Raw genomic sequence first — 21,559 nt, 5'->3', positions numbered from 1 at the left:
TGGGCGGAAGGCGAGCGCGTCTTCCATTGTGTGGCTTTCACGGCAGGAACGGGGTGAGGGATCTCCTCCTCCACAGCCCAAGCTCTGCTTTGGGTTATGAGCTTCACATTTTCCATTTTATTTTATTTAAATTAAAAATGCATCAGCTCTCTCGCTTCATTTCCAGACCCGTTCAAAGGGAGGAGGAATATTTCTCTCTCTGCCGTAACCCTCCCCTCCCCACCCCAGGAAGAAGCAGCGAGTGCTTTAAGGGCTATAGGACCCTATTATCCACATCGAGTTGAAGTTCCTCCTCCTGAAGGAGGTGGGTCTGGAAACGAGCTGCCCCATAAATCAATGGAGAAGCGCAGGCATGGAGCTGGAGTCACGGAGCGGTGAGTGCGGCTGCCGCTCCTCACGTTCCGGCTGCTTCTCCCTTCGCGCGAGCAGGGGGAGGCTCCTGCTGGAGATTGGTTCAGCCAACGCAGCTCCAATCCCACTCCAGTCTCTTAATATTCCAGATGTTGCTGGGGAAAAAATGATGATGTCCTGATCCTGGTGTTTTAGGAGTAGTTTGTGTTTCTACCTCCCTGAAAGAAAAGAGATGAAAAAATCAGCAAAGTCCCCAGTTGTGTCAATCCCAGCATTATGGGATTTAAAAATAGAATTTTAAAAGCAAGGGGGAAAAAAAAGCCAAAAAACAAACCACCCTAATATATTCAGAATGCCTGCAAGGAATTTTGGAGCTGGGAAATCCAAATGGTTAATGTTGTCTGGTAAATAAAGCTCATCCCTTAAAGCAAATTAAAAAAAAAGAAAAAAAAAACCAAAAACAGTCCTGACCCAGCAAGGCATCATCTCCAGTGGAAGAAAACAGCTGCAGGGAAAATGCGCAAAAACAACCCGTCCTCTTTGGACTTGGGCTGTGCGTGTGCGAGGTGCCTTGTAAAACACTCAGGGTAAAGATGAAAGCTGCACAGGAATCCAGAAATAGTCCTGCAGAAGATTAAGCAATAGGTGCTTTCAAAAAAGCATTAGTAATTTCCTAATATCTATCGTGACTTTTTTTTTTTTTAATAGCTCTTAAGATGGAGCAGAAATGGCTACAAGTGAGAAACTAATTCAGAAGCTGCGAGAGGAATTGGGTTTGGTCTCTATGAGAGATTTTTTTTAATGTTTCTATTATCGTTATCTTAAATTATTCAAAAGTGTCATTTTGAGCTCGCAGTGCAGGCACATGGTTTAATGAAAGCAGAACAAGAAGGATCCTCCTTATTAAAAAAAATAAAAAGGAGGTGCATTGTCCCATCTCCTGCCACCTGTGATGTGAAAGGTCCTGCTGGTTCAGCATTGTGTCCTGGGGGGACCATAACTGGAAAACAGGGCTCATTTTCTTGGCCCATTAGAAAAATATTCTGTAATGATGCTAAAAATGTGGGGATGATCAGGGCTTGTTCTCAGGGCAGCACAGAAAGGGGCAAACTTTATTTACCCCTGATTCCCATGTCCTGAATGGCACCAAAACCCCATTAGACATCTCTAGATGGTGTAGGGCTCAGGATGTCAGATTTTGATTTGGGCAATGGTCCAAGCACCAGTTCTTGCCAGAGTGGGTAGGAAATTGTGTCTCAACATCTGCAACTGCACAGAAGAAGATAAGGTTAATCAGCCTCCAGCTCCCCATCAAAGAGAACTACTGTGGTTTGCAACATTTTTAAGTGTGAAAGGAAAAAAATCTGCCACCCACGACCAAATGTCAAGATTGAAGGCTGGTGGCTTGATCTCCAAGGTCTTCAGCAGCTTCCATCTGGCTCGGGCAGCCCTGCTGCCATCCTGAGCACAGCTCAGTGGGGGTCATTTCCGGCATGAAAAGATGGATATTTTGGGAGGAAGAGAGGTTTAGGATGTCTTTTAGTGGGTATTTTGTTTGTTTTTTTGTGGCTTGGTTTTTGTTGTTTTGTATTTGGTTTAGTTTGTTTGCTTTTTTAAAATAAAATTTAAATTCACCAGTAATTATAGCTGCAAGAATGGAGAGGAGAGAGAATTGTGAAATGCATGAATCAAGAAAGAGCTGATTTAAAGCAGCCTATCAGAGCTCTTGGGAAAGATCATTTTATCCCAAGAAGCATCGAGGCAGAAGGACTCATAGGATCCAAGAGTGGCAGAGCACTGATGTGAGACAAAGAGCTCCTGGGGAGGGAGAGAGGAAGAAAAGTAGGTTAAAAAAATATTGACAGTGAATTTCCAGGGGAAATTTTTAATCTTGATAGATCCATTTCTCTACAAAAATTGTTTGGGGAAATTTCTCAAACGTGTTTAAGAAGTCCAGACCAAAGTACACTAGAGAAAATCCTTCCTGTAGCCATACTGAGGAGCATTTATTAAAAGAATATCATAATGGGAATGATTTTATTTTTTGCTCATATTTTGTTGATCCAAATCTCTGAATGGAGTCTACTTCCTCGTGGGTAATTTTGAGAGCTGTTTGTGGTCTATGGAAAAGACATGATCAATTATTTTTGTATGGGGAATATACAGTCAAACATTGAGCATGGTGAGCTGTCCCTTAGGCCAGTAGTGCCATGGCTTTGCATCTCCTTTTGGGGCTTTCCTGTGGTTTGTGCTGGTACAAGTGACTATGGAGGTGAAGGACAAGATTGTTCCTCTTGGAAATCTTGAAAATGGAGGTAAAAAAAAAAAGGCAACGAGCCCCTGCTCGCACGGGCAAGGCAATGTTGGTCAGAGGACCCAGCTCTGCATTCAGAAATGGTTGAGCAGTTTGCCATGGTGCTGGTGGAAATGCATTAAATTGCCCTGGTTTGTATGGGGGATCATCTTTCAGGTTGTGCTGATGGTACCTGAAATTCATTCTTTGTTAACTTGGTATTGTTTTAATTGTTCTCTTGGGGAGCAGAAAAATATCCTGAATTTGGTGTTAAACTGCCCTGGTGAAAATGATGAGATGTCTTGGAGCAGGTTTGGGCCAGCCTCAGTTTCAAATGTGGCAAAAGGCAAGAAAGCAAAGAGCTGGAAGGAAAAGAACAGTTCTCCAATTGAATAAAGATCAAAGAACTGATGTTGTCCAACAAAAATGAGGATACACCTATGGAGAATATTTTTTTGCAAAATTTAATCTGAACAGCTCTAATACTATGCAAAGATAAAAATAAAGCCTATAGAGCTTTAAAAAATGGTATACTGATATAATTTTTTTTTCTTTTGATTTGTTCTTACAGTATTTTCCTTTTTTTCCTTAGCTACAAAAAGTCCAGTGCTCTTGAGGAACAAGAAACCACCCAAGCTTAACCCACCAAAAAGAAAGGTAAGCATGATTCATTTTTCTTTTTAATTCATTCTTAAATTATCAGTAACTGAGGTATTTTAGATGGAAGCTGATCTTGGGGTACAACAGCATTATATCTGCTGAGCCACGGAGCCAGTGTGTGCACAGAAAAGTGCTTTTTGTGTTAATGCTGCAAACCCAGAGCAATGTTCCTCCCCAGGTGTGCCCAGGAGGATGCGCACAGCACGGACAGAGCACATTTGAGATGGCTGCTCCCTCCTCTCAAAGGCTGCTCAGAAAAGCACCAAGCAGCGCTGCTGGTGCCATTTCACGCCTGGTGCCTCCACTAAAGCTGGAGGCAGAGCAGGCAGGGAGCTGGAGGTCAAGGGCCAGCTCAGCTCGATGCATCACACAGCCTCCCTTCAAATCTTACCTGCCCAACCTGCAAAGCTTTCGCGGCGAGGCAGAGTGCAAACCAATCCCCCTCTGCGATTAAAGATGGAAAAATCCCCTCTTTTATGCAATTGTGTCTCTTCTCATCTCTATTTTTGTCATTGGCTGACAGGGTGGGAAGAGAGAAGGAAAGGATGGGTAGGGAGGCACCAGAGAGAGGAAAATTACCACCAGATCAGGCAATTGAAGTGGGAAGGGAGAGAGAAGGCGAAAACAGAGGCTAATTCCTGAAGCTTCCCCCTGCAAACAGAGTTCAGACTCCTTTCCATGTGCTTAAGCCAGGACCATAAAGCCCTAACTTAAGCAGGTTTCTCTCCCAAGAAGGACCCATCTCCTTCCTGGAAGCAGCAACATCAAGCAATGTGCTTCTGAAAATACAGCCCCAGTGGTGGTGGGTGTGAGGCTGCTGCTCTGCTCTCAGTTTTATCCTAAACTCCTGGGATATCAGGCAGCCGGTTGCTTCTATGTCTCTCAAGAAATTCAGATGCCAATTGCAAACAGAGTTCAGGGAGTAAGGAATGTGTCCAGCAGCCCTCCCTCAGCCATGGCATGCTCCAAGCAGAGGGACAAACCCAAAGGTGCCACCCACCTTCTGCTTGCAAATCATGGCAGTGCTGCAGAGATTTGTGTTGTGTCATTTCCTGCTGAAATGGGAAGAGTGCTTGTCTCAGGTTTTTCAATTAAGGAAGTTGTCTGAAGGTTGAGATTTCAGAGAAATTTGGGTTTGGCTTGGAAGAACTGGCTTCTTCACTGAGAACCCAACTACTATTCAGCTAACTGCAAAGTCTCAAATCAGGAGGAATGTGTTGTGTTAAATAGTTCTGCAGAACAATGATTTTTGGAAAACAAAACAACAGTGACCAGAAAGAAAACCCCAACAAACAAAATAATATTTATTTCTGCCATGGCAGCTCCGTGAACTGAAAATGGGATGTTTTGTTTTGCTGTGCTTATGTGCAGAAAGTGATTGTATCCAGTTGCAGACAAAAATTACATCTGGGCCTTGGAAGGGGGAAAAGGAGGGTGGGAAGATCTATGTCTGCAGAATCACTGATGCAGGAAGATGCAAGTGCTGTGTTGTGTCTAGTTGCATCATGTGTGAATCCATCAGCGACTTAAAGAAACAGCAAACTCAGTGCAACCTCTTTCTGTGGTTTTTCCATCTGCTCCCTGATCTGCTGGTGATGAATGTTTGGCTTTGCCTTCTCCTACCCTTGAGATGCCCTCTGTGGGAGCCCAGTGTCTGTTAAAATTTTGTTCTCTTCTCTCTTAAAACACCAGTAAGATGGTCTTTATGGGTGGAAAAAAGGCTAGTTCAGCTTATAGATTTGGGTGCAAGGCCATAATATGCTGATTGTGAGGTCAAAGTTGTTCTGTGAAACTATAGATTGAGTTTAGTCTTGGGAATAATTCTCTTCCCAAACCCTTGTGCGCAACTTAGCGTTATACTCTAAACCAAATCCTTCTTTTATATTGTTCATTGAATCTCAGGAGAGCTCTCTGCCTCCACAAGGAGTCCATCAGCCCCTACCAACAAGCTTGTATCCATGTCTTGACCTGCTCAGGGACTGACCATTTTCATCTTTAGACATTTTTTTTTGGAAAAGCAGTTCTGTGCCATATGAAGCAGTGTGTAGGTGTCTCTGTCTACCAGTTTCCATAATATTTTTTTAAGCCTGTCAGCTAATCTCTCCCAGTTTTGACAGAGGTAGAAGTCTCAACGATATTTAATTCCTAGTAGTTTTCCAGCATGGGCAGTGGAGGAGAGGGCAAACCCCATTGCTGCTCCCCCTGAAGGAAGAGATCTTCACAGTTCATAACTCTGATAGACATAAGAGACTCCACCTCAGCAGAAGGCATTTTGAAAAATCAGGCAGAAGTATCCCTTTTCATTTATTGCCATTTGCTCACTCAACCATTGAAGGATTTGCTTTTTCAAGTGAGCAATGGTCACCACAGAATGGTCCTGGGGTGCTCTGTCTGTTGTGCTGGGCTGGGAGGTGCGAAGAAGGTGGTAGGAGCTGGGTCAGACCTGGATGCTTCTCTTCCTGCCCGTCTGAGTACATTCCCATTTGTAATGATTACAAAAGACTTGTAATTGACATCTGAAATACAGCCTTAATTGCTGTGGGTGGTTTCAGTATTGGTGGGGTTGGTATCACACAGATTTTGGACATTCTGTAGAAACGCTCATGACTTCACTGGCCCATAATGAGAGCAAGGATAGTGCTAGACACAGCAGAACCCCCAAAACGTTTTGGCAGTGACAACTGGGGCCGTGCTGCCTTTTGCTCTGCGGCAATTGCAGGAATTGTACATTAATGTGAGACAATGACACTGCCCCGATGTTGGCCAAGCTTTGTGCTGCTGAACTTTACACTAACGCCTGCATGGAGAATGACTGGGGTCAGACAAGAAAAAGGCTGAAAAGCTGTTGGCTGCTACCCCAGAGATCCTCTAGCGGTTCCACATCCCCTCATTGTGCCGTCATTTGTGCGCACGAGTTTATTACCAGAGAAGGGCTGTTGTGTTAGCAAAGACTGTCCTCAATGCTGGCAATTTGGTTTTGTCATGGTAATACAGCGCCGATGCACTGCAGACACAAAAGTGAGTTCTGCATGGCTTGGCAAAGAGATTTTCACATAGCTGCTGGGTGAGTCCATTGGTTTCTCAGTGTTCCTGAACAGGAGTGGGTCAATGGCAATTTTTAGGAAGGCAGATGCCCCTTGCTGAGCTTGTCTGACTATAAAGTGCTACACAAGACGTGCGACGTACACAGCATCCTCAGCCCTCTGTGTAACTCGCAGACTGTTAAAAGTGCACAGCAGGAATGAGAACTCTTTTAATCCACTGAATTTGCTGTTTAGCATGACCTGAATAATCCAGTGGGGCTAACGTGATCTTCAGCACTAGCACTCAACTGCCTGTTATCCCCTTTGAAGCTGCAGGATATCAAAAATATCTGACTGGTTTGGACTTGGATAGTGCCTGTGTGTAATTTGTTTTTCAGTGATATTGTTCCAGGCTCTGCTGTTCTCAATGCCAGCGAGGCTGTTCCTGTGTGAACTTTTTAGATAGGATCTCTCTCGATCATGCTACTTCTTCTGTTGACCACAGCTGCCTGTTCATCATCACTTCCTTTATGTTTTCTCTTTGGTGGGAAATGAAAAGTAGAGGAGGGCAGAGCCAGCGTAGGGAAGCTAAAAATGTGTCAGTAACTGCCTGGCAGGAGGCAGACTCTTTCCTCCAGATTGCCGGATACATGAAGGTACAGCCTTGATTGGTGCAAATTGCCATAGATGAGAAACTATTCGTATTCATTCAAATTTATAGCAGCTCTGTGGATGTTTAAATTCCTCCCCCTGTTTAGCAGTGCCCTGATGAGCCACAGCACAGAACTGGTGGGATGATGGAGATGAAGATTTGAACCAAAATGTGGCTGGTGATGTCAGTGGTCAGTGTGTGGTTGCACCTTTCCACTGAATGTGTGTTCTTTCTCAAAGAAATAATCATGTGGGAAATGGAGATGTATTTTTGGGAAGGGTATCCTGCTACTCCAGAGCTCTCTGGTTGTGTCTCACTTGTAATCTGACAACCCTTCTAAGAGCTTCTCTGGGGTTATGAGAAAAGACAAACTTTCAAACCCAGCATCCTTAAGAGGGCATCCAAATGCTACACTGTACAAAGGGATTGAAATTAGCTCTAAATGCAGTTGGCTTTACCTGCTTTATGAAAAAGTGAAATATATTTTAAAAGGATATGTTTCATGTAATCATGCTGGGTTTATCAAGTGCAGAAAGATGTCTCCTAACAATACCCAGGAAGATTACAATTGACAATCAGAGCAGAGGTCCTGTTCGTGCATCTTCGCCTCACTCCCCTGCTGCTCTGATTTTCCTGGGCATAGCAGCACTGAACAAGGTGAAGAGTGTAAAGAAAGCTATTTAACCATCAAAAGACAGTGCCAACCAAGCACAGAGCTGAATTTCGGCTCCTCAGTGCCAATAATGGACTTTTCAAAGGGAGAAATGTGCACAACAGCAAGAGTGGTAGCCGTCCTGTGTGGTCCCATAAATGGTACACTCTCTCCTTCTGGGGCTCCACAATAGCACAAGGGCTGCTGCAAAGTGGGCAAAGCCCTTCTTGAAGGGCTCGTGGAGCTTTTCAGCTCATTGCAGGATCCTCAGAAACCCTCAGCATCCTCCTCCTCTTGGCACGGCAGGGTCGATAAAATCAGATCAAGGCTTAGTATTTCTAAACAAAAGGGAGTGGTTAAATGGGCTTTTAAACACTGGAACCTGTCCAGCTCGTTGGGAGGCAGAGCCCGGAGAGGCGGGGGTGAGGAGAAAGCTCAAGGTGCCAAAGTTGGGGTAGAGTGGCACTTGTGAGCAAAGTTGTTGGAAAGTCATTTTGTTGCTTGTGTTGTGCAGTGTGTGTGTGTGTGTGTGTGTGTGCAGAACAGATTGGCAGACGCCTGTGCCCATGAAGGCGGGCTGGGGGCCGGGGGGAGGCTGCTTTGGAAAGGTGCCAGTTGTTCCATGGGCTTTCTGCCATCAGGAATTTTTTTCCCCCCTTCCCTTCCTCCCCATCCCAGCCCCCAAACGCACACGAACAGGCTGGCAGGAAGAGCATGCTGAAAAGGATCTGACAGTTTGAACAACACTCGATGACTTAGTTTGTTTTCCCTGACTTTGCGCCAGCAAGCAGGTCTCTGGATGAAAGACTTTATTAGGCTTTTAGAGCCACTGTGACACAGGTCTTTCTTTGACCTGAGGTACTTGAGAAGAAATGAAAACAACGTGTAACTTTCATGGAGTTGAAAGACTGCCCAAATGGAAGAATACGGTTTACAAGGGATCCAAAGTATCACAAAACATTTCCCAGGGTGAAGCGCGGCAGAGCAGAGCGGGGGGGAGAGCCCATCCTGGGAAGAGGGAGAAGGCTTTCCGTGGCTGCTCCTGATGAGGAGGAAAGCTGATCTGGCTAATTAGGAGATGATGAGGTGATCACATCCAGAGGAAGGTGCCATAGCCAGTCAGCAGCTTTCGGGGTGTCCAGTGGAGGGAAGTGATGGAAATTAACACTTATTGTCAGGAGCTGCTGGGTGCTGGCACGGGGCTGTTTGCTCAGCACTGCAGCTCCTGCTCTGCCCACTCTGCTCAGACATGGCAGAGCCATGGAAGAAAAGCCATGGGGAAAAAAAACCCATGGAAGAAAAGCCATGCTCTGTTAGCAGTGGTAGCATCCACAAGTAAAATGTAGGACAGTTGGATCCTCCTCCTCCTGCAGCAATGCTGAATAGTCTTAAAAGGGTCGGAGCTGGTTCCAAACACTACCTAAATTATCCCCTCTTCAATCCTCAGGGATAGAGGGAGAATTTCTCATTAACTTTCTGTATGCCTACTTTACTCCTCAAGGAGCTTGGTTGAGGAGCTTGAAGAAGAAAAGCAAGAATTAGGCTTTGCTTATAAAAAAAATAAACAAACCCCTTGGTGAGGAAAGAGGAAGCATCAAAGAAATAGGAGGTACCACAGAAGGAACAGTGCAATGGATATTAGCAGTAAGTAACTTTGTGAAGGAGACCCTCCACTTGGAAAAGTAATGTTAAAAAGGGTGATTCATCCTTTTTCTAAAGTCTCATAGAAGGAAAAAGATGGCAGGCCAGTTTGTAGAACTGAAATAGTTTCTGAAAACTGAAGAACAGATGACTGAGAAACAAGAAATACTGTTGCTGGCTTATCAGTCTTGGAAGAGAATCACAGAAACTGAAATTGCATCTTTTTAAGCCTCAGTAGGCTGGGGATGGAGTTTTCATGGTTACCAGCCATGACTGAGAAGTTTTTCTGGAGCTCACTACAGGCCAGATCTTTCCTCATACTGAAAATGAAATGCTACAGTCAGCGAAGACTGTGATTGCAGCAGCTCTGGGATGGGCCAGATTTGCCACACAAGGACATCATCTAGGAAAGGTTTGGGGAACAGCCAAGTTTTTCTAGCACGACTAATCACAACTTCTGTTCTCTTAAAACCTCGCTCTGCTGATAGTGCAAAGGGATGAGGACTTTGAGGCCCCATTCTGCTGTCATGGAATCACAGAATTACAGAAAACTTTGGGTGGGAATGGATCTTAAAGATCATCTTGTTCCACCCCTGCCATGGGCAGGGACACCTCCCATCAGATCAGGTTGCTCAAGCCCTGTCCAACCTGGCCTTGGACACTTCCAGAGGTGGGACATCCACAGCTTTTATGTCACTAAGATGTGACAACAGCTATGTTTGCACAGAGCCACCCAGAGTCACTTTAGTACAGTTTTACTCTCTCCAGCAGAATTGCTCTCGTTTGCTCATAGGCAGGATTTTTTCAGGCTATCAGGGAGCTGTGGAAGTTCTTGGTGATGCCCCCTGGTCTGCAGTAGAGGCCTGCAGGATGCCCCAGAATTTGGGTTTGAATCATGCCTCCATTGAGCCCAAATTGCGTTACCTGAGTAGATGGGCCTGCTGACTCTGTGGGATCTGCACCCTATGTGGAAGCAGCACACAAACACTCTGCAAAGGTTTGATGTTCACAATGAACTTGTGACCAGGAGGCCTGGAGGAAGCTGACTGCAACACAGAATTTGCTCCTGTTCCTTTTGTTCCAGGCCCTGGTGTCACTGCTGTGTGTGTGCAGGAGCACAGGGACATGTCTGTGTTTCTTGTTTCCTTTCTATAGGACTGAATGTTCTGAGCGATCATGTTATTGTATGTGTCTGATGAGCCATATGGAAGCTGTGAGGCTTCAGGAGTGTTTTGGGAATATAATGCCAGGAACTGATAATCTCAGCAGCTCTTCCTTCATATTATCACATTGCTTTTGCTGCCATACCCACTTAGAGCTATTTACGCCCCTTCCACGAGAAGCTGGTATTTCCCTGCCACATTTTTTGCTCTCCATGGGATAGAAAGGCTTTGGGAAGTGCCATTTGAGGCTCATTGCTACTCAGAAATGCTTTACAGAGCCCGTTCTGTTGTCAGGCTGCCTGCAAAGAGTTTACAGCATGAAATAGCTCAGTCTCTCTGCTCAGAGGGATTCTGGTTTTGCAGTACTATTAGGCAGACAAAAGGTGAATTAGCCCCACTCTGTGAAACAGCCCTGACACGGGGAGGTGCTGCTCTGTCACCACCATTATTTCACAAACTGGTTTTCTACGGTCTTTGATTCCAACAAGGCAACTTGCAGAACACACAAAGGATCAGATTGTATCTCCTAGCGCTGGCCGCCGTCTCCTTCCTGTGGGACACCGGCGGCCGCTGCTTTCTCTATTTCCACACCTTTGCATCTCCCAGCCTCCCTCCAGAAAACCCACTGGCAGCTGTTTAACAGTTTCAGTAGCGAGTCAGGCAGTGGGCATTTTTCCATACTGTGTGTTTTTCTTCTCCTGTGTTCGAAGAGCCTGTTCTTCCCCTGCACCTGTGGAGCTTGTTAATCTCTGCAGAAGATTCAGTTCTTTGACAGCAATCCAAGCCTGCACCATCTGAGGCAAGCTGCATCCTTCTGCCCTTTGAATGATCCTGATTTTCCTTTGGTCTGGCTCAGCCCTGCAGAGGAAAGGACAGCTGACAAAACTGGGAAGGGATTCTCTGAAAGGGGTGGCCAATTTGAAAAATTATAATACTCCTTGCTGTGCACCCAGTGGCCAAGACACGATGCTTGACCCTGGGTTGGAGTTGGGGCTCCATGGGTCTCCCCTCCATGCACATGAGCTGGTATTGGACAGCCTCAAGGAATGAGGAATTATGATCCCTCCATGTGACAGATAAAGGTACCACAGGGACAATAATGTCTCCTCCAAAAATCCTTACCAATATGGGGACTTCCAGCCCCACTGTGTGACCAGGACATCTCAGTGATTCAGCTCTTTCCACGGAATGGGTTGCTCAGTGTCTGCTGCAGCCTCAGTTCAGTGAGGAGCAGCTCAGGATGATTTTCACATTGACTTGTTTTTCATGCTAAAGGCAGGAATTGTGAGACCTCTGCTAAAAGTTTACCTCTCCTTGAATGAGTGCATGCAACTTAACTAACTGGAAAGGCTTTAATTATCATCCAGTTCTTGCAGGAGTGTCTAACCTGGCTTAAGAGCTTTTTGAATCCTTTTAGCCCCTTGAGTTTTCTTAACCCCTGTGATATGTTTCATGATCTTTGCAGCCTCTGTGTGCTGCACTGGGGATAAATGCCAGGCAGTTTTAGCATTATGTGTGTTACAAACCCAGCTCATCCCTCTATGGGTTGTTCATTTCCATATGAAACATTTCTTTAAATAGCAACACTCTCAGGGGCTGATTTTATTGTCCTTGCTGTGGCTCAGATCACTCATAGTGCCCTTTTGAACATCCTGACTTATTGTTTATTTCTGCTGATTTTTGAGGTCCTATAATTATTTCTTGTCCGTTCATTTTCCATACAAGGAGTCTTACCCTCCAGTCTGGCCCCAGAACTCTGCCACCTTCCTGCCAGTCACAAGAGTCTCTGAGCAAGGATCTTGCTCTGTCAGGAAAATCCTGGTCTTCATGACCTGTCTCAGTTTATGCAAAGGAATAAAGGGACACCTGCCAAGGGACACCTGCCCCACTTTGCCCCAGAGAGAAAGAGAAGGGAACCCCATCCCAGGGCATGAGGTGGTGGGAGCCCCAGTGAATGCCTATGAACACCTTGGCAGAGGTGCTTCAGTGCCCCTGGGGTGGCCTTGGAGTACTAGAAACCAAAAACAAGGACCAAGTGCATCAATGGAGGGAATAAAAATAACTTGAAAAACTACAGATAGCATTTCTAGAGCAGGAAAGACAAGTCAGTGAGGTGGATATTTTATTTGAGTGCTTCTTGCTGTTTCTAAGATGATTGGTTTAAGGAGTAAAGTTGGTAAACAAACAACTTTGCTTTTTCAGTTAATTCCTTTAAATGCACATCTTTTTTTGATAATGAAACTTCTATGCACGTCCCCCTGTTTCAATTTACCTTCAAATTTGTCTTTTCTTTATAGGAAATAAATGTGCCTGATTATTTCTTAATAGCTTTTCTGTTAGTCCTGGCAAAGTTGTCCATATACATACATGTATATTCTTTCTAGGTGGTTCTTCTTTTCCCCAAATATCTGTGCTGATCTTCTGTGTTCTTTTAACGTCTTCCAGGAGATTTCCATTCCCCACATCAAGTCTTCCTAAATTGTCTCTTTAATCCCCAGGTTTTTAGTGCTTGGCAATGCTACTTGTTCTGAAGTGCCGTGATGGGAAGGTGGAGGGTTTTTTTCCCCCTCATTAGCTGCTTTTAACATTCACCTCCTTTGTTTGTGTATCTTCTTTAGATTCCCTTCCCTTTGTGGGCAGGGCTTTGCTCTTCTGAGGTGTTAATAAGCCTCTGGCAGAGACGACATCTGTGGCAGAGGACATTAAGTTCTGAAAAACATACTTCTTGTGTTATGAGGCCCGTTACCTCATCTGAGCAGCAACTACAGCTTTTAAAGAGCAAGGACAAAGGAAACATTGGCTTAGGGCTGCTTCATGGCTGGGTGTTTTTTTATATATCAAAACTTGAGCTCAAAGTGTTTATATGGGAGAGGGGGGAAGAGACTGCTGAGGGGAGGAACATTAGAGGAAAACTTGTGAAGGGGAAAGGAAAAAGAGAAGAGGCTATTTAAAAATACTGTGCTTCGCTTAAACCAACACCTAGAGAAGGATAAAGGCTCTGCAGTGTGTATACGTGATCCATCCATCTGTTCATCCCTTTCATCCAATCCTATAGGCAGGGGTATCATAAGAAGGAATAAGAGCAGCTAAAGCTTCCCCATCACAGGCATGTCAGATGTTCCACACTGAACAAGATCAAACCAGGGATTTGCAGCCTGTGGGATGCAAAAAGATGTCGTGGAGGGATAAGTGCTCTTCCCTTCCTCTATTGACAAATGGGAGGGGATAATTTTGAGCAGGACGGAGAGCAGGGCACTGGCATCACCCTCACAAAGGGGTGGTAACAGCTGGGTTACCACCTCCCTACTGCCAGGTGTAAATCGCTAAAGAAGTTGCAATCTAAGTGCATCAAGATTGATGCTCCTGCCTTCTCTTTAACCTTATATCCTGATATGACCTATCAGCTTAATGTTTTGAGGCAAAAGGAGAGAGGTGCTAGCTCAGACTTCAGGTGTTCACATGCTAAAACAATTTTTAATTAGAATCAAAGAAAAAACAGTTTTATTTCCTCCTTGCATTCTACCCTCTGTTAAATTTCCTGTGATTTACCTGGGAATATATTATTTTTGCAATGTTTTCCTTAATTCCCCATTGTTCCCCAGGATGTTGCAGTGCAAACACCTCAGTGTGCTTTCTGGTCTGTGAAAGTCATTCTGACACGACATTCTGGCTGACACGACCCAGTCTGGTTTTAAATGAAGGTATCAATTACTTAGTGCTAGCTGAGCACCTTGTTGGCTATCAGGTGGTTTTGCTGTAGCATTTCCATAGTTGTTGGTATCTTGAAAGCTGAATAAAACAAAAAGGTTCATTGCACAAGGTGCAGTTCTTAATCTTTCCGTCTCTGGTTGTCAGTGCGTGGAAGAGGAGTCCTTGCCACAACCTGGGGGGCTGAATGACAGTGGTTTTGTCACTGTACCTGAACCATTTCATGGCTGTGCCTTTTCAGAGCTCTCAGCAGCAGTGGGGGGGTTGGATGGTGCTGCTCATCAAACCCCCTCCATGCCCTGACCCACAGCGTGGGACCCACCTGGCAGCCCCCTACCTGCGTCCTTAAGCAGCAAATCCCCTTGCCTGGGGCCTGCTGCTGTCTCCCCAAGGACACCTTTCCTGAAGTATCTGTTCTCCACTCCTGAAAGGCATCCAAACCCCTGTGTGAGAGCTGAAATGAAAAACTGGCTGGCACATGCTTCCACGGTGGAAGGAGGTGACTTCTGTGCCTGCAGATTGACGGTATCGCTGCTGCTGGCATGACAAGTCTCTGCGTGCTGTAACCCTGGCACCAATCAGTGCCACGGATGCGAGCTAGCCTCCTCTTTCATTACTCTCACTAGCTCCTTCCCTTCCCTGCTTAGGAAAAAGAGCTATTTATGGACCTGGACAAGGTGACCTCCATATGGCAGATTCTGCCACTCACCGTGGGGACTCGAGCTAGGCACATGCTCCTTGGGCAAGGCAGAGAGATTCTCAAGCAGTGGGCACACACAAATGTGTGCTGCTTTCAAAGCAGCAGCAGAGAAATTGTTGTTTTCTTGTTTTGTTTTGTTTTTAATAAAGAAAGGGTAAAAAAATACTCATAAAGCAAAGACTTCTGTTTTCCTCTGAGCATTTAAGAATAGCAATGCATTTCTGCAGATAGCATGTTTGGAATATTCTGAACTTTGTCTGGAATACTCTGAAAAAAATACCCAATATAAATGCTTATCTATATATTCCCCCTAGACAGAGAGAACTGAATTCCTGTGCACGGAGAGACGTCTGTCTCCTGTAGCATCAATCCCCACTTTATTCCTACCCTGGGGGACTGCACAAAAGCAGATTTCATTGGGCAAATCTGTGCCAGTGTAAGCAAGGTGACCCAAATTTTTAAAGAAAAGGAGAGGCTGAGGGGAAGGGTGAAGGAGGAAGCTGAGTAGGAGGGAGGATGCAGAATCCTGTGGATGCAGAGAAGGGCTGATCCAGGCTCTCACAGGTCACATGAGGATGCGCCTCTGCCTTCGATCCGTTTAATTTGATCAGGCGTCAGAGGTGTTTCACAGTGACCAAAGTCAGAGGAGAGCAGCTCTGTTCCCTGCAGCTTCAGACAAGCACAAGTGCAGATTACCACTGTCCTTTGCGTGCTGTGTCCTAGAAAAGGCAGGCGGGCCCAAGCGCCACCATCCCCGTGCCAAATCTGCCGTTTGACCTGCGTGCTGCAGCCCTGCTGGTACAAACAGATTTACACAGGTTTAGTCAGCCACCAGCCAGTATTTTTTTATTTCCACGTGCATCTAAATAACTGTCAGTATTGCAGTAACAAAATGGCCTTTTTAGTGAAGAATCCCTCTTAATTATACCAGAGCCTGGATTCCCTTGCAGCTCCATGGCCCTGATTTCCAGCTGAGGGACGCAGGCTTCCCCTCAGCCACAGTATTTTCTGTGAAACCCTCTGGGTGTAGTAGTGGGCTTTCAACAGGGACATAATGTGCTGAGAGCTCCTAGTTGCACAAAATGGCTTTAAAACATATATATATGCAAGCTGTAAGGCGAGGAAGAGCATAATCTGTCCTGTGCATCGTTGCCTCCCATTGGATTTCCTCGAGGCGATGCAATTCTCCGTATGCAGCTTCCAAAGTGGAATGTGCTGTTTGGGTTGTTGCAGGACATGTGCAACACACAGAAAGGCAAAAAATCTTGTCTTGCTATTTGTGGCAATTTATATTTGGAGCTGCTTGAATAATTCATGGCAGATCTTAACCATTTCCTTTTACGTGATGCTTATTCAAAGGTAATTTTTCTCATTATCTGACTATTTTTGCTTATACATGTTTGATACATGGTAATAGAGATAAACCTGCCAGAATTGCCTCCTTTTTATGCTGAACAAGAAACTTTATTGCAATGAGCAAAACAGTAGCAGCTCAACAGTTCCTGGTTTATTTGGCATCTGAAGAGATGTGCTGTAGCTTCATCCCTCTCCCTTTCTGCTCAGCTCCTCACTGGAATGCTCATCAAAAGCAGGTATCCTGCTCATAAATCCCTTCTCCAAGCAGTGAGGGGAGCAAACACAATGGATGTGTGTTTGCAGCCAGCAGCAGTCCATGGGTGTGGATGTGCAGAGTTCTGTGAGAGGCACTCATTAAAATTATTTCAGAGTCTGTTTTCAAGGATATGTTAAAATCCATCTTTCTGTTGATACATAAGTTAATATTCTAAGAGTGTTTACAAGCTCAAATACCTGATTTAAAATCTGAGGGGGTATTTTAGGTTGGTATTTCAGCTCTCTTTGTGCAGGTGCATGTGAAAATCCACATTTCACTAATGACAGCCATCTCTCTGCTCTCTTCCTGGTCATGTTCCTGCTAGTCAGGTCTCATTTCCAGGAATGGCCACCCTGTGCTCAGTTCAGCCAAACAGCAAATGAGGCAGAGTCCCTACCTGGAGGGCTGCAATCACTGTGAATTTTCAGCCTCCAAATGCAGATTCTCAATGCTTCATTAGAGAGGCCACATTTGGAAACTGTCCCCCAGGGAGGGACACAGCCCGATGTCCATCGAAAGGAGGAAAACAAAAACCTCCCATTGACATCATTTTTGTAGGCTTTCAAGCAGACCTTAAATGTTTTTTTCTTCAGCACATTTTTCTCTTCTTCTTTGGAATTTCTTTTTTCTCATTCCTCCCCTTTCAAATTCCCTGTTGTCAGGTGGGAACGTGACTCTGCTTTCCAGACTTGGTCTGTAATGGGAATTTCTCATAGAGTACAAATATATCTGGGGGATGATAACTGTCCTGCATGACCTGCTGGCTGTCACTTGATTACATAATTTATTTTAGGGTGGTTTGGCTGGGTTTTTTTATCAGGATTTGTATCTAAAAGCACCTCTCCTAAGCTCTAGATGCTTGCTAACCCTGCCCGGCAGTCTGCCAGCTCCAACCAGCCAAAAATATATCACCTTCCTTGGCTTGTGGCATTTTTGTATCTTTAAAAGTTAATCCAGCTCTAAGCTGGATTAATAATGGAACATCCCTTTAACTAAGGGCACATAAGGTCAAGGCAGAGCTATGTGGATATTCCAGGCTGGTAACCATAGAAGTAACATTTTTTGTGCTATATAGAACCAAAAATTATTTATTTCAGCAGTATTTTTGCTGCTGGACTGGAGGAAGAATAGAAGAATGGAAAGAGGACGAGACTGAGGGAAAAACAGGCAACCTGAGTGGTCAGTGACGCTGTGGGGTGCTGCACCATCAGGCCATATAGGCAAGCAGACATCCCAGAAAAGCATCAGCGTTCGGTGAGGAGGGAGAGATGAGCTGGTTGCAGGGATTGAAGGGAGGCAGGCTGGCACGGGGACGCGTTTGGAGCGACAGCGAGCGCGCTCAAGCTGTGTTCGCGTGCTCGGTGTCGTCACCCGGGCGCTGTGATGTGCCCTGCGGAGCCCGGCTGTCTGTCAGCCCCTGGGCTGAGTTATGTAACTCGCTGCTCAGATCACTGACTGGGCACCCCCCGAGCAGCAAAACGCTGCTCCTTGTTACCCCCCGAATAAAGGAGACACGCGGAGACCTTCAGATGCTCCCCTCCTCCTGCTTTTGCTTCAGAGCCTTTAAAATCAAGTAAAAAGGAAATGGAGGGCCTGGGTTTTTTTGCTGTTTCTGTCAGTGGATGCTTGTCTGGAGTCAGGTTTGCCCCAGGGTGGGAAGTGATGTTAGAGCAGCCAAAAACGTGATGGTTTGGGCTGATTTTGTGTTAGAGCAGTGTCCTGGTGAAGCACACACTGGGAGTCAGATCCTGCAGCACAAGCATTAAACCCCAGTGAACCTGGGCTGCTGTTCCTGAAGGCAATAGGAAATGTAGGCAGCTAGAAGCCTGTGTTTTGAGGGCTGCTATTTTTTCCCTTGAATTATTTTTCTCTTCCTTTTCCTCTCTTGAAGCCCAGAAATCAATGCTTTTCAAAGATCCCCTTTGGATAGGTTTCTGAAGTGTTCTCTTTATTGTCTATTTTAGTGCTTTCTCTCCCCATTTCTCCTGCTCTCTGACGAGGGTTGCTGGGGTGACTGGAGCAGGGGGGACACGCTGCATCTCATCAGTGAGGGGTAAACCATGGTGGCTCCAGTCCCTGCGTGCTTGTTGGGTGGGCTGAGTGCACCTGCTGGGGTTATGGGACGTCTCTAACCCTGGGATTGTGGGTGCTTCAGGGATCTGGCTGCAGAGAGGGCTTCAACTCCATGGGCAGATGTAAAGCAGAACTCTGTTAGCCTTAGTCTTTGGAGTAAAGGACTGATTTGGTCCTGCTTTCTCCACCCAAACCATTTCACTCATTCTCTCTGAGTCTTCCTGGCAGAGCCTTCAGCTCTTGGGTGCTTTAACAAGGCTGTAAAGAGCAAATAATGTAACAGAAACAGCTTGAAAACTTATTAGATTGAGGGACTTGACCTTTTCTTGTCAATGCTTCCAGAAGCCTGCACAGCATCAGGAGTCTGAGGGGCCCTGCTGGGCACCCCAATTCCATCAGCCCTCAGGCCCTGCACTTCCCTGGAGCTCATGGTTTAAACTGTCAGGGTACAAACCTTGGATCTGAGCATAAAGTACCTCACAGCTTGGACTGCTCTGAGGGAATCGTGCTTGAAACACATGCAGGAGACATATTCATCTATCTATATATACATCTATAAAGATACTGCTGCTGAAGCAGGTTTTTTGAAGATCCCATCGTGTTTATCAATGATGGATGAATCATTGATATTTTTAATACCAAATTCCCCAAAATACTAAACCCAGCGTGTCAGGCAGCGAAATCACGAACAGAGCCACGCAGAGATCTCCTAACCAGGCCAAACACTTCCCTCTTACCTATAAAATCCCATGCTGTAAGACACATTAGCTGTAAATTCCTAACAGATGGGGCTGTAACAAGCTGTTACAGAGCATCTCCTCTGCCGTGGGGTTGTGCTGCTGAAGTGATGCCACGTGGCTGTCTGAGCCCTCAGCTACTGAGATGAGCTGGAGGAGGAGGAGGATGTCATCTGTCTGGTGTCCATGTCCTGCTCGTCACCTGGACATCCAGCCATGCAGGTGACCCCCTGAGAAACTCACTCTGCATATTTAAGAACACTTTGAGGAGAGTTCCCTCTTGTTGAACATGTGCCTTTGCTGTCCCGAGCGCTTCACAGGTGATTTGGAGATGGTTCAGAGAGCAGGAGAGGGTTTGGGGCAGGCCACACACATCTCTGGCACATTAAAGGGTCAGCTCTGTGCAGGGCTTTTTCCTCTCTCACCTTTTCAAGGTGACACTGAATGAGACTTTATCTGGGCAGTGGCTGAGTTGGGTTTGGCACATAGAGACCTGTGGTGTGTGCGTAGTTATGGAGGTGTATATTTAAATATATGTATATATATATACATATGAGTACCAAAATGTGCACATAGGTATATTATAGGTGCTTTTGTGTTTTAGAATCATGAGCAACCCTATTTAAATATAAGAAAAAAAAAGTTGATCTGCAAGTTTTCAACATGACAAAATAAATAAAATAGCAAACATTAGAAATGGTTTTATACAGAGGTGACATGTTTCATTAACCCTGCATAACACCTTGACACAATTCCCCTACTCTCTATGATCTAGGAATGCACTCCCACCTACAGTGTGTTTGAGAAGACAATAAATGTTTTTTCCTGTTTTTTTAGTGTGTTTGCCTTAATCTTGTGTCGTTTCTCCTGCACCAAACAAACTGGAGTTCTTCTGAAGCCTTGAAAATCATTGCTCCATAATCCCATAATGAAAAGCCGGATTACCTGCAGTGTGACACATGCAGGACTCATTTTTGGAAGATGGTGGTGCTGGTTACCTGGGCAGGGTTTCAGCCCTGAACAGAGGGGCACAGAGGCTTTCCCAGGTCTCTGCAGCACTTTCACCTCTTGTGACTTCCCCTGTCCTGAAGCATTCCAGTTTACCATTTTATCAGGCTGTTTGTTCCTCAGACTGATGAAGGATCATGAAAAAATAAAAATACTCTCTAAAATCAATTAATAAAAAAAATTTATTCTCAACAAATCCATCTGCAAGTCATCTGAGCATTATTCTTTAAAGGTGAGGCTTTAATGTTTAAAACTCAGCCCCAACTGTTGGGCTTGGGCTCTGTTGTAAGAATGGATTGAACTCACTCTTTGCTGCATTCAGCTGGTGCAGAAGCATCAGGCCCAGGAAATAAATGGGCCCCCTGTGCAACTTGTGAATAATTCAGGTGCCTCAAAATCACACAAGGGAATTACTTTTCTTTTTTTTTTAAATAACGCCTAATCAGCCCTTGGCACACAATGCCACGAGAGTTTAATGAGATTCCAAAAAGAGCCATCTCCAAACAGCTGCAGATTGAGCTCGTGTGTGTAAAATACATAATTTTGTGTCTGGGTGTGTTTATGTGTATATACAAACACAAGAATGCAATAAAATAGTTGGGAAATGTATTCTTATGAATGCTGTAAGAAAAAGGAGATTCAAATGAATTTGGTACGACCCAGCTGATATGCTTTTTTTAAAGCGATCTTCTGAATCTTCAGTATGTCCTTGTTTATTTTCTTTGATTGTGCTTTGATTTAAAATTCTAGACTTATTAAATGCCATAAAAAGAAACATTTACATAATTTACAAGCTCTTTATATGAACATTTTAATAAAAGAACACACCTTTAAATCAAATCACAAAGGCATATGACATCTTTGAAGGAGAAACTTATATTCCCAAACACAATAAACATTCTTCTATTACTATGTTAATTTGGAAAACAGGTCATGGGAAATTAAATTGCTTAAAATAGGTCACCAATTATAACTCTGCATTCTATTAAAGCAAATGCATCTCTGAAATCTTTATTAGTTTATTTTAATTAAAGGCAGAAAAATATTCAGTGTTAAATTATTGCCATTTGTATGTTTTACATTGATACGGACACACATTTATTATGCAGTGTAAAATGCTGCACATCTTTTTCATTATGATGCTTGTATTGTTCTTAGTTACTCTACCCATAAAGTAAGTCTGTAATAATGTTGTGTTTTAAACATAAAAGGAGGGGAGCCCAAATGAAGTAACAGTGCAAATTTAATTTGATCATTTTTAAAAGAAAACGCAAAAGCAAAGGCTG

The 21,559-nt window shown here is 44.7% G+C and overlaps 1 long non-coding RNA gene across 1 annotated transcript in view; it reads left to right on the top strand.

The window, feature by feature from the left end:
- Nucleotides 1-21,559, top strand: part of LOC135456327 (uncharacterized) — a 163,655-nt gene that overhangs the window by 43,879 nt on the left and 98,217 nt on the right. The window contains exon 2 of the long non-coding RNA XR_010442510.1: nucleotides 3,237-3,301. This is a non-coding gene — a long non-coding RNA (uncharacterized LOC135456327). The remainder of the gene's footprint in view (nucleotides 1-3,236; nucleotides 3,302-21,559) is intronic.

Source organism: Zonotrichia leucophrys, chromosome 20 (genome assembly GCF_028769735.1).
Source record: "Zonotrichia leucophrys gambelii isolate GWCS_2022_RI chromosome 20, RI_Zleu_2.0, whole genome shotgun sequence".
NCBI classification, from domain to species: domain Eukaryota; kingdom Metazoa; phylum Chordata; class Aves; order Passeriformes; family Passerellidae; genus Zonotrichia; species Zonotrichia leucophrys.
Note: the sequence above shows the minus strand (reverse complement) of the source record. Positions and strands in the feature narration are given on the sequence as shown.